This window comes from Gorilla gorilla, chromosome 19 (genome assembly GCF_029281585.2).
Source record: "Gorilla gorilla gorilla isolate KB3781 chromosome 19, NHGRI_mGorGor1-v2.1_pri, whole genome shotgun sequence".
Taxonomy (NCBI): domain Eukaryota; kingdom Metazoa; phylum Chordata; class Mammalia; order Primates; family Hominidae; genus Gorilla; species Gorilla gorilla.
This window is the reverse complement of record NC_073243.2, coordinates 107,789,089-107,803,234: the sequence shown is the minus strand read 5'-3', so window position 1 is coordinate 107,803,234 and position 14,146 is coordinate 107,789,089.

Below are 14,146 nucleotides of genomic sequence, written 5' to 3'. Positions count from 1 at the left end.
GTCCACAAGGTGATCATGGACACCCAGGCAATAATCTACAGAGCCTGACAGCTCCCACATGGGCCAGCGTGGCCAAGACCAATGCTTCCCTGTTAAGGAGGAAGGAGTTAGGCTGGAAGAGGAGGAGTGGCTCTGCTGAAAGCTAGGGTGAGTGATTCCATCAAAAGCTGAAGGATGTGGCCTTGCAGATTCTGTTCTGGCCATAAACATTCAGGAACAACTTGCTCTGATGGCTTATTTATAGAAAAGTAGAAAATTGTCATAGCCTGTGGTCACTTGATTCTGGTCAGCCACCATCCCTACAAAGAAGACCTTTGAAACTTAATAATACAAATCCCTACACCCCCGTCTCATTCTCTCCCATTTGATAGACATTTTTGCCTTCTTGCCAATGTAAATCACTTCATTCAGTAATGAAAATCTCTTCATTAGTCCTGTGGACAAATCAGATAATTCCAATATGTTAAAAAATAAAATGGTGATACAGTTCCACTTAAAAAAAATTAAAGTCAATCTCCTGAACATCAAGATAAAATGTTGAACAATAATGTCTTATTGTGACACAATGAGAAAGCTTTCCCTGCCAAATCAAACAATAATCTTAACATTGCCAATTTTCTATCCATACCAAAAAAGAAGAGCATTTTTGTAATACAAAATGTCCATTGTTCCACCACAGTGTTTCTTCTGTCAAGATTTAACTAATTATCTTAAGTACACGATAATTTCCTCTTACCCGCATATTTTTATATTGCTTTTATTGAAAGACTTTCCAGAAATAAGGTCTCTTGACATGCAATGTTGCTTCTCTTAATAATTCAGAGTATCATGCAGAATTTTGTCTTAGAAACACTCTTTATTCCTTCCTTCTACATGCATTATATACTTTTATATACTGTATCTATATACTTTATATAATTGTATATAACAATTATATACTTCATGCTGAGTGATAAGCACTGTGTGGAATGAATGAGATGTAGACCTTATCCTCACATCAGTCAGAATGGCTATTATTAAAAAGTCAAAAAACAACAGATGCCGGTGAGGTTGTGGAGAAAATAAGTGCTTTTACGCTGTTGGTGGGAGTGTAATAATGCGGCGATTCCTCAAAGATCTAGAAACAGAAATAGCATTTGACCCAGCAATCCCATTGCTGGGCATATACCCAAAGGAATAGAAATAATTCTGTTATAAAGATACATGCACACATATGTTCATTGCAGCACTATTCACAATAGCAAAGATATGAAATCAACCCAAATGCCCATTGATGATAGACTGGATAAAGAAAATGTGATACGTATACTCTCTAGAATATTATGCAGCCATAAAAAGGAATGAGATCATGTCCTTTGCAGGGACATGGATGGAGCTGGAAGTCATTATCATCAGCAAACTAATACAGGAACAGAAAACCAAACACCACATATTCTCACTTATAAGTGGGAGCTGAACGATGAGAACACAGGAACGCATTGGGAGTCAACAACACACACTGGGGCCTGTCAGGGGTCGGCGGTGGGAGAGCATCAGGAAGAATAGCTAATAGATGCTGAGCTTCATTCCTAGGTGATGGGATGATCTGTGCAGTAAACCAGGATGACACACGTTTACCTATGTAACAAACCTGCACATCCCGCACATGGACTCTGGAACTTAAAATAAAAGTTGGCAAAAAAAAAGAGCTATGAATTACTTCACTCATATTTAAAATAAAAAGAAAGGGCTGGGCACCGTGGCTCACTCCTATAATCTCAGCCATTTGGGAGGCTTAGGAGAGTGGATGGCTTGAGTCCAGGAGTTCTAGACCAGCCTGGGCAACACGATGAAACTCCATCTCTACAGAAAATAACAAAAATTAGCCAGGTGTGGTGGTGTGTGCCTACAGTCCCAGCTGCTTGGAAGGCTGAGATGCGAAGATCACTTGAACCTGGGAGGTGGAGCTTGCCATGAACTGGGATCTCACCACTGCACTCTAGCTTGGGCAACAAAGCCAGATCCTGAAAAAGAAAAAAGAAAAAAAGAAAGAAAGGAAGGGAAGGAAAGGGAAGAGAAGGGAAGGGAAAAGAAAAGAAAAGAAGAAAAGAAAGGAAGAAAAAATTATTCTTTTTTGTTCTTAAGTTCTTTGGACTTAATTATTTGTTTCCTTTTTAAAAAACAAACAAAAAAAATACCTTTAGTTGTTTCCTGCATGATTTCTTTTTTCCATTACCCATTTACTTCAATGTGTCACATCATTCACATCCATGTTCTTATATCAGCTTATGTGAAGCTTTCAAGTTTGTCCACATTAAATCTCGATAGCCAATGTCAGAAATTATAATCCTGCAACATCAGTTCCTCAAGAGCCTGAAATTATTAGTACCCTAACAAAATTTTGAGTAAAGAAAGTTACACTAATTGACTCTCAGTAAACTGTATTTTGTCAAAAATATACTTGTTGATCTGTTCAAACCCAAAACTTGAAATAAAATATATATATGTGCAACTCTCTTTAATAGAGAAAAATTCTAATGTTGCAAGTCATCCAAATTACAGAACTATCAACGCAGATTGGAGTGGTTGACTGAGATAATTCAATGAGTGATGTTTATATTCTCTGTCTTGCTTCTTGATGATCTAGGTGTAGGTTTTACCAATTTACTGGCATTATTTTACCATTGTCAGAAAAAGGTTTGTGCTATTATTTCCTCCCTCCCTCCTAATGGGGCTCAAAAGTCTTCGAATGAGTTACCCCTGAGCAAACAATATAACATGTTTTCTAAAGACAAATGTTTTTGTATGAGAAACTGTATACTTTATCACTGAGAAAAGAGTGTTTTTGCATAACAGCACAAATATGATATTTACATATGCTTCTCTAAATTCAGAATGAAATCCACTTAACATTAAGCAGTCTAGAAGCTGGGCTAATCAGGGATCATCCTTCACACAATTTTTATTTCTGTGGTCCTGGTTTGGTTGTTATACAAGCGTAATCTTTGCATTAGTTTTTTAGAAGTTTAAACAGGAAGGTGGAAAATTTGGTAAGAAAATAACTGTTTATCTTATTGAGAAATACCTGGATCTGTCTCATGGAAACAGGCACTGTCGAATCTAGAAGAATAGTGTCCCACAAGTTATAATAGAAAGAGCTTCCTTATGTGAAATTCATGCTTCCATATTTAAAGTGTTTTCTATCTGTTCCATTATTCTCATGAAGGAATGACATATGTGGTCGTTTCATGCTGTTTCAGTGACCTTAACATGAGTACATGGTGAAATAAACTCTGGATAAGGTTGCATGCAATAACGAATAGAGTGTTGTTTATAATGTTGGTAAAATGGAGTTTTAATCAAGTATCTGACTCCAGCAAGTCACAATACCTCAGAGACTCATTGCTGTCTTCCACAAATTAACAATTCCCTACATCTGTCATTTGTTGTAAGAATTAGATGGAGCCACATGTTGAAAATTGTTTGACTGTCACTAAATCCCCATATACACAAAAGACGATGTTGTAACTAACTGGTTAAGAGGACAGCTCTGTGTTTATGTGCTTGCTTTTAACAAGGGAAAGCCAGAAAATCTAACTTTTGTCCTCTCCATGGGAGAGGAGGTGGTGTGTGTAACACTTGGATGGAGGAGATGGGAACTCAATGACACCCCTCTTCAAACTATGCCTAAGTTTTCTTCTCTTGGAAACTACAGGCATTCTCCCCTTCATCTTAGGGGGCTTTCCTGTTCAAATAGCTAACCCTACCCACATAAAGGGAACGCCCGCTCTGAGGTATGTTAACATGTTTGTGCAGTTGTGTCATTTACATTGGCCATATGTTAATGGTATGTACCCAAAAGCTAGTCTTATTATAAGAGGGTTATACATCAATAGTTCTGGAAGACATATAAGTGAATAGGGTTTTCAAAGGGCATGCTTCAGTGAATATGTGTTCCTGGAGCTCATCTACAAAAAGATTTTCAGGCACACATTCAGCACTTGGTCTTAATTTTCTGTTGATTTCTAAGCTCTAGCAAACCACAAATATCTCTGTGGGCTTCTCTACCAAGCTGGTTTCACAGATGTAAATGGAGCAGCAGATCTTATCTGAAATCGGAATTACATGCAACAAAGAAAAAAAATTAAGGGATGGTGCAGAGCTCAAAAGCTTTACACATTCCCCTAATAAGCCATTGGAATGTCAGTGCCTGATTTGTGACGAGAATGATCATCCAATATAGGCAATGAAATACATATCATGAGAGATGCTTTGTTCTTTGTTGTCTGGCTTATATTTTTCTATCTTGATGCATTTCTTTCTCTGTAAAAACTTCTTGAGCGTGCAATGGAAAGATATTTTGTTCATTTTTTTTTGAACAGGGAATTACAGCACTAAAATATGAAAATGCAACATGTTCCTTTAATTTTTAAAATATGAATCATATTTCTATATACATTTTGTCTATTGAATATATGATAGATGTGTTATGAATCCCATCTGAAGAACCGCATTACCCATTCACCCTAGTCTCTGGCCTCAGGCATCTTTCTCTCAAGTAGCTTCACCCTGTGCAGGTAAACATGCTTTGCTGAGAGTGTAACCCTGAGCTGTCCCTGATTCACAGTTCACTTCAGATAATGGTCAGGGAATAGGTCCTACACTCTTTTGAAAGACAGGAAAAATAAGTGTGAATATCACAAAGAGGCACTTGAGCATCAGGAAAGTATTAAAATGTTCTGTAACTGTCATTTCATTTGTAATCCAATGCTGACTGTCTGGAGCAGGGTCCAACACTCTGCAGAATGAGTTGAAAAGAACCCTGGTGACCTCTCTTTATGCCTGGGGCAAATTGGCCTTAAAGGGAGCACTCATGTGTCATGGAAGTCAATAATTTGTTTCATAAACATTATGCATATAACAAATGAAAAAATAATTAAATCCATTTTTGAACACAAAGGGGACCCTCACTAGGAATATATGAAAAAAATGCAGCATGTTTTATCTTATAGAATGTTTTGCAAATGCTGATTTTTAGTTATGATGCCAGATTTTCCTTAAGTGTGACATTTCAGTACCATATAGAGCTCTTCTAATTCTGAGAGAATGCTCGGAAGAATCACTTCATTATCTCATTCAAACAGAAACCATCTTGAAGACTGATCATTATTTTAATAATAGAAGCTAGATTGCCCATAAGTTTTCTTTCCTTCCTTCCTTCCTTCCTTCCTTCCTCCCTCCCTCCCTCCCTCCTTCCTCCCTCCCTCCCTTCCCTTCTTTCTTCCTGCTTTCCTTCCTGTCTCCGATCCTTTCTTTCTCCCCTTCTTTCTTTGCTGCATTCCTTCTTCCCTTACTTTACATTCTCTTCTCTTCTCTCTTTTTTTTTCAGTTTGTATCATCCAGCAGGACCCCAGATAAGAACCATAACTCTAAATTTCATGCTGTTTTTAAAGAGGCCAGTGATGTTATAGCAAATAAATGTTGACAGTAAAATACGGGTTCAATATTAACTCTACTTAATTAGTCAGTCTTGTAACCTAAAGCATTTTCAATTGAAGAAACACTATTTCATTTTAATATATTGGATAAAAGTTTCCAGGACTTATGCCAAGAAGCTGGCAAACGTAGAGAAGACTGAATTTGGAAAAGACATAGATATTGTCAGCATATAATATGTTTCTATAGAGCAAAAGTTCTTCATTTATTTCTAGGAAAATATGTAACCATCATATTTATGAGTTTTAAGACATTTCCCTTATGTAGAGCAAAAGCTTAAGCAACTTTAGATTTGAAGTTTCAATAGAAAAAGAGAGAGGTTGAGGCATTAATGACATTTAGAGAGGAACAAGCAAACCACTACTAACTCATTCTCTGATTTATTTGCTGGAAGAACAGCCTTCATAAATAAAAAGGGTTCTGTTTATCTGTTGTAGCTCATTCATTTATTAATTTGATTTAAAAATAAATCTTTATTTTCACTGCCACACATTTACTTTTCCATGCTGTAACAGTGCATCTCCAGCCCCGTGATTCACTGTAGCTGTCAGCTACTCTGGCAACAGTCTGGGATGTTAGTAAATAAGGATAGTTTTATTTAGTCATATGGATTTTAAGGCCTTCTTAATCTTTCTGTCTTTCTCTTCCTTGGCTCTCATCAGTCAAAGAAAGCACCAGATATAGCTATTATCGGATACTCTGTAATTTTACCGGCACCTCAAAGACTAAAATATCTCAGTATATCCTGGGATGTGTAAATCTCTGTTTTTTTTTTTTTTTTCTCCAATGTTCTACTTTTCCTTTGTTATTTTCTTGGTGAGTTAAAATCAACATGGTTATGAGCTCCAACTATTGGCTATGTATAATACTACATGTAATAGCAATTAACAAATCATCTAGTATGATTCTCTGTGTATGCCTAGGCTGAAACAGATGTGTGTGTGTGTAGTGGGGCGGTGTGAGTTCGTGTTAAAACTGGGAATCCTGTTTCCCTGATACTTTTAAAGAAATGCAAGTGAACTTCACAGCTTTCAGATTGCAAAAACCAGTATTCTGACTTGGTTAGTATATTAGAAAATCATTCACTAATGATGCTTAGTATATGAGCTGTTGTGAACTAACATGTTGCAGAATTCACATATTTTGAATCCAGTAGAGAAAAATTATTTAGGAAATGTTTTGTCTCATAAAGATTTGTACAATAGAAGATATAAAGTAGATTGGGAGAAATACATGAGATTCAAAAACCCATGTCTCATAAAACCTTTTGCTGGGTATGAATATATCCAAGATCCATCTTTATTTTGCCCCACTCAAAGATATCCAGGTTAATTTCAAATAGAAAAAAATACACACATTCTTTCTAGTAATGCTTTTTAAAAATGCAACTTACTTAGCAATTTTCACACAGAGTTAAAATTCCAGCACTACTCAGGCTCGTTGTCCTAAAAAGGAAATCCTTGCTGTCTGAGCCTATTGCGTTGCTCCCAGGTTTTGATGCAGCATCCTCAGAAAGAAAAGGAGAGGACAGTGCAGGCAGAAACGGCTTCAGGAAGATGCATCAGAGTCCCAGGTCACTCTTGCTAGAATTTCTTTCTCTAATTCCCTTTTCATTTCGGATATCTTCTGCTCTGAAACAAATGGCCCATGCTCCATGAAATTTATGTGGAATTTACAACAGGAAATGACCTCTGACAGACTTGTTTTCAACCCCTTTCTTCCCATCCCCACCACTCAGTCTGCATCCAATGCCATGGCCTGGCACCTGCTTGCATCCATAGCCCCGTGGATCTCATGATCATGAAGAATTTACAGCAAGAGGTGTCTTTTTCTCTCAATTAACACAATGGCATTATTTTGTTACGTGGTTAATCATTATTTCAGAATAATTTCACTGTTCGGATGTGTTCAGTGTATAAACTCCTGGATAAAAGCTTTTCCACTGTATTCATAGATAGTCCCTGCTTTAAATCAAGCCACAAATAGGGTCTCAAATTTAAAAGATAACCAGGAATCAGCAAAAAGGCATGAAGCTGCACTGGTTTTATATTGTTAGTCTTTCTTCCAGCAATCTTTTGGCCTTTGCCCTTGGTAAAGGTATGGAGAAGAGTTTCAGATGAAGTGAGAATTTTTCCAAGATAAAAATTTCAATAGAAAAGATATCAGAAATATATCTCTCTACCATAATCTTTTTTTCTTTTGTAGGTAGGCATTTTTATCTACATTTAATAATATTGATAATCATTGTGCTTAATTTAACTTTATTGCACTTTAGCTAATCACCATCTACACACAATTATGATTAAACCCCAATGAAATATTGGGCTTATTTCACAAAAAGCATTACTGTGAGCTTTGTTCTGGCACAGACCCACAATAACCTCTGCAGGTAATTAAAACATTATTTACCTGGGTTTCTTTATCTAGTTTGTCTACTAGTGCTTTTGTTATCCCCAAAAGACCTGGTGATTCATTGACAACTTTTTGAGATCTACAGAGCTTTCATCAGCAGCTCTTTTTTTTCCCTATGTTCCACTACTGCTTTCTCCTCCATTTCTTATATTCAAAAATGCAGTGGTTTCCGGTGTTAACTTATACATACATTTCTAATGACCTCCACAAAAAAAAATGCAATTATTTTTCACAGACAGCAAGGAGGTATTTAGCGTGCATTGAGGTAGAAATAACCACGCCAAGAAAACAAGCAAATGCATAAAACCTCCAGATAGATCTTATACTTCAAGTAATCCCTTTAATGTTGTCGCTTATTTTTTTAACATAAATTAAATTGTATTTCCAATTATACCAGTAGTGGCAAAAAGCGTATTGCTGAGCTGGGTTCCTCTCACGAGTTCTGACTTACATATCTATGTATCCCGCAGCTTCGACTCACTGTGTCCACAAGACCCTAGTGCAGGGGACAATCTTCTCCAGTATCCTTTACCTCTGCAAACGGCACCACCCCTTACCCAGATATTCAGGCCCAAATTTTGGATTTCTTTCTTCATCCTTCTTCCTCCCTTTTCACGTATACTTTCCCCAGGAGTGTGGGTCTGCACCAGAACAAAACTTACAGTAATGCTTTTTGTGAAATAAGCCCAATATTTCACTGGGGTTTAATACTAATTGTGGATGGATGGTGATTAGCCGAAGAGCAATAACAGAAATCCCCCTCTCTGTTGTTAAATACATTCCTGGGATGATCACTGCTCTCCCTCTCCAGTCATTAGGCCCTCATACGAGACACCGTAATCTTTTACCTAGAGCTGGCAGAGCCAGCCAGCCTCCCTGCGCCAACTCACCCTGTCGAGTGAGTTCTTCATACTGTGAGTCAAATCATATATCTCAATCACATGTGTTTAGCACTCTCTAACAGCCTTTCATTCTATTAATTGTGGAATCCAAACTCTAGGCAGTCCTGCCTACCAATGTGCTGGTCCCTAGGCCACCTCTGACCACCCTCCCTTGCCCTCTGTTTGCTTAGCGATATCCTTGCCCTTGCTGACTTATTATTTCCAGGAAGAGAACACAGCCAGAATAAGGGCTGCTGACCTTAGAGCCAGCAGCCATTATTCTTGCTATGTAATCTTCCTGGAAAGCTGTTTCCTCCCACCTTGACAGAGCTTGTTCTTCATTACTCAAGTTTCACCTCAACTGCATCTTCCTTACACAAGCCCTTCATCTTTCCCCAGTATTTTCAGGAAAAGCCATGGATACCAGTGTTGAGGGCTGAATTTTAGACTTTTCTTATGCATTTCTATACAAGGATATAAACTGATGCAAAGACATAGATTTCTTTTTAATACAATAACTATAATTGTATAAAATCAATGGCAATTTCCTTATTTCCTAACTTGGAGATCATCTTATTTTACATCATACCGTTGTATCTCATTTTTTAAAGCTTCTAAATAGCATCTTTCAGTTTTACTTTTTAATTTTTTAACTAAAACTTTTAGAGGATTTGCTGATAAACTGGACATCAAAGGTAAGAGAAATCAATGAATTCAAGATAGTTCCTAGATTATACCCTTGCAAAATAGCTTATTGACCCATTCTGACCTCAGAAGCCATTCTCTTATAAACTCTTCCTGCACATGTGCAACTTTGCCCTGTGGTCGATGTCAAAACATAAATTGCTACGTGCTAGAATGCATTTTTTTCAAAATGTATTTCCAACTTGACCTCTAAGTAGCTGAGTCCATCCATGCTTTCATCCGCAGTGCGCCCTATTCTATGCATCAAAATTTAAAATTTTAGCCAATTTTAGGGAGTATATGGCACTTTCTTACAGTATCATGAACTCGAATAAAAATCTTTTACTCTAAATGTGGCTTGCAACGGGAAATTCTCAACTTCATAAATTAAATTGAGAAGAAAAGTCCTGAAGAAATACCTAATGTAGATGACGTGTTAATGGGTGCTGCAAACCATCATCGTACATGTATACCTATGCAACAAACCTGCATATTGGCACATGTATCTCAGAACTTAAAGTATAATAAAAAATAAAAATAATAAAATTAAAAGTGTTGCAGAGCAACTAAACATAAAGAAGCCAGTCAGGAGCTGAGAGGAAGGCTCACATTTGAAACTGCTCAGTGGGCTGCAGCACTTTTCATCTTTTCGTATGAATCTGCCGTTCCACAAAAAAGTCAGTTCTTTCAATGTAGCTCCTGTATTTTTTGTTTATATACCACGGAAACCAGCATTCCATTGGGAGACCCATCTAACACTCACTTTATGTTTCCCTAAATAGTCCCATCCTTTGTGATTTTGATCAGGTCCTAAAATAAAGATTATTGATTGTCGAGTACATCAAGGCTGCTCTTTCATTCATTAGTTTTCTTTATTTGATTTCTGCAAGGCCTATCTATTGCTTTAAGGCTTTGGGAGACATCCACATGAAGATCCATCATTTAAAGTAAATGTGGCAAATACAATTCTCTCTGAATATAAAGCTCAGAAGGGCTCACCAGGGAATCTCAGTCATTAAGGCCAAGAACGTATAAATCTCTCTGAGGAGGGATAAAATTTCAAAGAAGACACTTCTTCAAAGTGAATATAAGAAGAACAGTTTTTCTAAATATAACCCAATGTGAAATAGAGTTGAGACATAATTCCATTAAAACTGCCTCTGCATGGGCGGAAAGCTGTTCCTGAAGCCAAAGCATAGAGAACACTCCCCAGAAATCCCAGTTTGGGCTGGATTGTGAAGACTGCTTTTTCTCTTTTTTGGAAAATGTGGAGGATTCTAAAACAACATATACTTCTTATGAAGGTAATAACCCCAAGTCAGAGACCATGGGTTGCAAAGCACAGTTTTCCCAGATCTGTGGGCTATGGTATGTGGAGCCCAGGCTCAGGTGAAGCTGCTGAGTGTTGCCCTTCACACTATGCTCTCCCAGATGTGTGCCTACAGGAAGCGGGAGGCATGCATCAGGAAGTGCCAGGCACATCTTGTCCTCAGTTTTTTCAGAAGCACTCTCAGGGATACAAACCCAAAGAGAACATGGAGGATTTCCTGCCTGGCGTTGACCCATCAAGGCAATCGAAGGCCTTCCAGAGCCCCTCTTCTGTCACTCATCACATTCCTACAATTTGGAAGAAGAATCCAGATCACGTTACTGGTCTCACCACCCATAAAATATAAGGTTAGTGGCCTTTAGATCACACATCTCTGAAGAATGTCAGTTACACAGCAGAGAATTGACAACTGGAGCACCAGGTAGCCATGCCCAGAGGAGCTGAAGGCATTGATCTAGTTTCTCAACTTCAGCACCATTGACATTTGGCACCGAATGATTCTTTGTTGTGTGGGGCTGTTCAGCTCACTGCAGGTCACTTAGCATCGTTGCTGTCTCCCACAACGGGAGAGCAGTTGTCCCCTGTCAATTGTGACAAGAAAAACTGTCTCCAAAGATTACCAGATGTCCCCGGGGGAGTAGGCAAATTACCTCATGTTGGGGTTCATTGACTGGACTATCAAGTCCATGCTTAACTAAATTTTATTTCTCAGCTAAAACAGTTGTATTTCAAAAAGTACAAGCTGATGAATTCAGCTTCAAGAAATGCTTGGAATTAATACATACTGTACTTTGGTTCTATGAAAATTTCAATCATGGTGTCTATTTCCTTAATTTCTTATAGTGACTAAATTTATTATGTATGTGACATTTGGGTTCTGGATAAAACAACTACTTAGTTTAGGGACAGAGTAAGAAACTCATTCTTAAGTTAATAGTGGCTTTTGCCAGAAAAAAAGAAGCAGGCTGGGAAACACTAATGAAAATAAGGTTTTTCATTGAAAGTCTCAGCAAAGATTTTTTTATTTAAATGAGTTTCTGTATCTTGTGAATGCCTCAAGTTAGAGTGGCATGTTATGCCTGCTCATGGCTGTAGATGATAGCATACATTTCTACTAGTAAAATGACAACTGCTCTTTTTTTAAATTTTCCCTATTGTTTATTACTTTGGTTTCTGCTGTTTTAACATAGATTTGATGATGATACACTACTTAAATGTTAATTTGGAAATTTATTGCATCTACCAATAAAATTGTAGAATCCTATTCTCTTTCACAAACTGGTCAAGCAAATGGAAAGACCTACAGACATCCACGTCCAAGAGAGATAAAAGGAATCGCTTTCCCAAAGGGAAAAAAAAGGTTAAGAAAAGTTTGTGTTGAAAGTCAGAGACTAAGAAATGAAGCTTCTAGGTAAAAGTGAAATGTGGTTAGTCTCAGTCAAGGAAGAATGCAGGATTCACGAGGAAAATAATGAGTAATTGTTCCCTGTCCACACAACATAGTTCTTTCTGTTCCTGAAAACAAAAGCATTTCAAATTCATTCATGAAAACATTCACAGAAGGAAAATTCTGAATGTTGTTTTTGGGATAGGAAAGAGTATCCCCTCGGGCTCCTTAAATCATCAATGCTGGGTTCAGAGCAGGAAAGGGGGCAACAGTAGGGCTATTGTCACCCACCTCCGAGCACCTACGGAAAGCCAGTATCAACAGTGAGATGAACAGCCAACAGGGCGTAGCAGAGAACATCCGTTTTTCTCTTTTTTCTTCTCCTCCTCTGCTTCCTAATTCTCTTTTTTCTATAGCAAAAAGCGTATGTTGCCATTTTGTTTTACGTCCTCTATTTAAAACCTGTACTGAATTTGAATTGACAAAGTTGATCAAAACTGTTGCTACAACATGGTGCTACGGGCTGGCAGAATCAACTGGACTACATCCCAAGTTTTTATTCAAGCAACAGCAAGAAACTAATCCTCGCTCAAAGACACTCAAGCCTGGTTCCTTGAGTCTTGCAGGGGCTAGATAGACGCTTTCTTTACATCACAGCCACATATTTAGTACCTTATTCATAAATTGAAGCAAAATATTGTTTCATGGTTACCTACCGTAGCCAGCATAAAACTTACTTTATATGATGCTGAGGATGAAGGCTAAGGTCTATGCTACTGTTTTCACTATGACAAATTTTTCAGTGTTTACTTTTTGGCAAGTGTCTTGTAAGTTATTATAGGAAAAGTATTATGGCCTTCATTTTTAAAAACTGACAAAAACAGAGGAATAAAATGATTTTTTTATGAAATGTCATGCTGACAAATAATGCTAACCATAATAACACTATACTAACAAATAACTTTTTAGATTTCTTTTAGATTACAATCGATTACCTATTAAAATTTGATTTTAAAATCAAATTCAGCTTTAGACAATTTTCTGCAGTACATGGTGGTGTATAGTTAATAATAGTGCATATTCTGGAACCCAGATGATTGCATTCATGTTCTGTCTCTGATGCTTACTAGCACATTTTCTGGGCAAGATAATCAATCTCTCCATGCCTCAGTTTCCTAACCTGTAAATCAGTAATAAAGCAAGTAATTACCTCATGCGGTTGGTGTGAAAAATCAAGTGAATTGGCATATGCGAAGCATTTGGTCCACTTCCTGACACACAGGTGTTCAAGACACATTATCTCTGAGTTTTCCTAACATGATTCCTCTTGGATTCACTGCCCAGGAACAAGGGAGGGAGCCCCACAGCATCAGATATGCTGGTGTCATTACTGACAGTTACTAGTGTACAGCTTGGTGTGTACCGCATGCAGCCAGCCTTAAGCAAACTGCGTGTTTCTCCCTAACTCTTTAAACTTAAGAGGAAATCAAGGAACAGATGGGCTCAACCATCCAGGTCTTCCTCCCCCAGGCCCCTGCACATCCCTATTCCATGCTTCTTCCATTCAGATCCAAGTACCAAGCTCTCTCTGTACAATTTACATCCTTCTGGAATCCCTTGATCTAAAAATATTCTTTGCATGTTTGCTTAGAAATCTAGCTTAGAATTTGAATTGACTCCAGTTGTAGAAACTGCAGTTCAGTGAATATATTGAGAAGCACACTTTAAGGACATTTATCAAACATATTACACAAGGGCATCTTCTATAGAACAGAAAAAATGGCAGCTGAGAATGAGTGGCCATCAATGAGTGGCAGGGACTTAGTCTCAACAACTGGTGAATCTTTTACCTCGAGTTAGAGTTGATACAGACTAGAATCTAACACAGCCATCACAAAAATCATTTTAAAGATAACATAAACCCTACTTGTTCTTTTCATCTCCTTTGATTCTTGCTTTTCTGCTCCATTTTTAGAC